The sequence below is a fragment of the Salvelinus sp. IW2-2015 genome, unplaced genomic scaffold (genome assembly GCF_002910315.2).
Source record: "Salvelinus sp. IW2-2015 unplaced genomic scaffold, ASM291031v2 Un_scaffold1518, whole genome shotgun sequence".
NCBI classification, from domain to species: domain Eukaryota; kingdom Metazoa; phylum Chordata; class Actinopteri; order Salmoniformes; family Salmonidae; genus Salvelinus; species Salvelinus sp. IW2-2015.
Window position 1 is genome coordinate 122,258 of NW_019942959.1, and position 3,506 is coordinate 125,763.

At 40.6% G+C, this 3,506-nt stretch overlaps 1 long non-coding RNA gene across 1 annotated transcript; it reads right to left on the reverse strand.

The window, feature by feature from the left end:
* Positions 1–1,403: 1,403 nt before the first annotated feature.
* On the reverse strand, positions 1,404–2,178 carry LOC139024450 (uncharacterized). The gene is made up of 3 exons (XR_011475767.1): positions 2,158–2,178; positions 1,862–1,956; positions 1,404–1,499 (listed from the first exon to the last, which is right to left on the reverse strand). It is a non-coding gene; the product is annotated as an uncharacterized lncRNA (long non-coding RNA).
* Between the last annotated feature and the right edge of the window lie 1,328 nt (positions 2,179–3,506).

The window sequence follows — 3,506 nt, forward strand, 5'->3', positions numbered from 1 at the left end:
TTCCTACTTTGTGACATTACAGTTGAGCATTGTTACCTTTTATATGACATTAAGTTACAAGATATATTACAAATTCTTTACCCTCTATATCAACACAATAACAGACAAGAGCTGTACTATATTGTGTACATTAAATAATCCTGGCATTTCCCATAAAAAAAACAAAAAAAACAGACATTGTGAAGAGGTTGCTTCCTTCACGACCTAAATGGTCCCACGTACGTTTTGTTCTGTCGTAATACATTTTGTGTTCAAACAAATGTGTGTGTATAGACCGAAGAGAAAAAAAGAGGCTAAACGTAGAAACTGGCTATTAAGATTGTGCTCACGTTCATGTATGGTTGGCACAGTCTATAACAAATGAGGTAGATAGATGTGTGATCATACAATATTCCCTTCTTTGGTATAACTATACAACATATGAAATATCCAGTGATCTGTTGAAAGAAAAACAAATTTTCAAGTGGCTTTACAATAAAAACAATAGAAATTAAATATGTGAGGTATATTTTGAATCCACTCTGTGTATATATATATATATACAGAGAGAGAGAGAGAGAGAGAGAGATGACGAGAGACAGGAGAGACCGAGAGCGGGAGAGAAGAGAGAGAGAGAGAGAGAGAGAGAGAGGTAAAGAGATTCTGTCTGTCTGTGTTAGAAATACTCTTAAAAAGGGTTTCTTAAATATAAGTGGTATAGATGAATGCAAGGGTACAGACCCAGACCTAAACATAAAAAAACTAACTAAAAACTATTTGAAATTATATGTTTAACAGACTTTAAAAAAAATCTATATCTTCAAACTGTTTCTTATTTCCCATTCACAACAAAAAATACAGTATCTTATGACACGAAGCAGAGAGAAAGAGAGATAGAGGAGGAGAGGGACAGAGGAGAGAGGGGGAGGGACAGAGAGAGACCGCGAACGAGGAAAGACAAAGCAGAGTGGGCGAGGAGAAGAGAGAGGGAGGAGATAGAGGAGGAGGGAGGAGGGAGGGACAACAGAGTGAGGAGGAGAAGAGAGAGTGAGAGGGAGCGAGCGGACAAAGAGGGAGAGAGAGAGGGAGAGAGCGACAAAGAGCAGAGAGAGCAGAAAGGAGGGACTAAAGAGGGAGCGGATAGATGGAGGGATAAGAGGATGGAGGGTACAAAGAGAGGGAGTGCCGAGAAGAGAGAGGGAGAGGGAGGAGAAAGAGAGAGAGAGCAGACGAGAGAGAGAGAAGAGAGGAGAGACAAGAAGAGAGAGGGAGTGAGAGGAGAGAGAGAGAGGACAAAGAAGAAGAGAGAAAAGGGAGCGAAGAAAGCAAAGAGAGAGGGCAGGGAGAAACAGCAGAGAGAGAGCAGAGGGCAGGGACAAAGAGAGCCAAAAATAGTGAAGTATGGAGAAACTCGCAATGTCAGACACAAGTCAGCTTTCCAAAGAAAGAAGCGATATGCTACTCACAAAATAAATCCACTGAGTTATTGATGATTACATTAGTACTCCAACCTATATGCTCTCTGGCTGTTCTACCCAACATAGTATCTTCTGAACCTACCGCACATAGTATACTGTCCTACGCACATAGTATCTGTTTAACCCACATAGTATCTGTCTACCCACATAGTATCGTAATCTACCACATAGTATCTGTTCTACCCACATATATCTGTTCTACCCACATAGTATCTGTTTAACCCACATAGCTATACTCTCCTACCCAAGTATCTGTTTACCCACATAGTATCTGTTTACCCACATAGTATCTGTTTTAACCCCACATATTATCTGTTTAACCCCACATAGTATCTGTTCTACCCACATAGTATCTGTTTAACCCACAAGTATCTGTTTCTACCCACATAAGATGCATGTTCTACCACAAGTATCTGTTCTACCCACATAGTATCTGTTTAACCCACATAGTATCTGTTCTACCACATATGTAGCTGTTTAACCCACATATTATCTGCTTCTAGCCCAATATTACTGTTAACGCACATAGTATCTGTTCTCACGCACATAGTATCTGTCCTACCACATAGTCTCTTTGCCTACCCCACAAGTATCTGTCCTACCACATAGTATCTTGTCCTACGCGCACATAGTATCTGTCCTACCCAACATATCTGTCCTCCCACTATAGTATCCTCGTACCCATACCTACATAGTCTACGTGTCACATAGTATCTGTTCTCCCCTAACTTCTCCACCATAGTATCTGCTTCTACCCACATGAGTATCTGTTTACCGATCTTTAACCGCATAAGTAATCTGTCCTACCGGCACATTTAGTATCTGTTCTACCCACATATGTATCATGTTTAACCCACATAGTATCTGTTCTACCCACATAGTATCTGTTTAACCCACATATTATCTGTTTAACCCACATAGTATATGTTCTACCCACATAGTATCTGTTTAACCCACATAGTATCTGTTTAACCCACATATCTCCTTCTGCAGAGTAATATGTTGAAGTGGTCTACAGATGGGGATTCCAGGACTTCGGTTAACCAGAACCACCCCGCCAGGGGATTGTCCTACCAGCAGGTATGTTTCCGTCTGATTGCAAAGTAACGCCTTCACCACAAACTTCACTGGTAATAAATTATTCATACTAGTGTGAGCTTAAATCAATGTCGAATGTGTTGCAATATCAGATTTAATCAGAGCCATCGTGCAATCTCTCTTCTGTGAGAAGGGTTAGTTAAGAGGCTCTGACCAGGACCGGTAGTGGGGAACGCTCTAGGCTACTAGGCTATTTTGGTTTACCCCTTTACTGACGAAGGCATGTCTTGACGCTCTAGCTAATGTCCCACAGCATTAAACAATGTGTTGATGGCTAGCGGCATCGATTGATCAAAGCGGGAACCAGCTTCAATAGATAACATGATATTTTCCTCTCTAAAAGAAAGAAGAAGTGACGTTTCCCTGATTCTGTGAGATGTGCTTTGTTAGGATGTGCTTTGTCAGAAATATACTTGTGATATAGAGTATATCTTTAGTTTGGTCATTGGTTCCACTACTGTATCTGTGCTGTCTGTGTATGTTATCGTTTTCATGCTTTACTGTCTTTTCATTGGTTACTCTTGTTTTTCTTTGGTTATTAGCTAAAAGTACCAATCTTCTCTGGTTTGTGATCAAAAAACAACAAGAAAACAAAAGATTTTTGAGTGACAATAAAATGGCCTCCCATGCCGAGCAAACAAACCATACTACAGATCAGGGTTGGGGTCAATTCCATGTCTATTCCAGCCAACTCAGGATGTACACTGAATGCTAATTCTCTTTAATGCTTTTCAATTAGGAAAATGTGGAATTAGAATTTTGGTATATTTTCTGAATTGACGAATTAAAATGGAATTGACCCCAACCCTGCTACAGGTTAACAAGCATTTCTCTCTTCAGGTACGAGGTCAAGCATCTCCTCTTCAGTTGGAGGAGAGACAGACAGACAGACAGACAGACAGACAGACAGACAGACAGACAGACAGACAGACAGACAGACAGACAGACAGA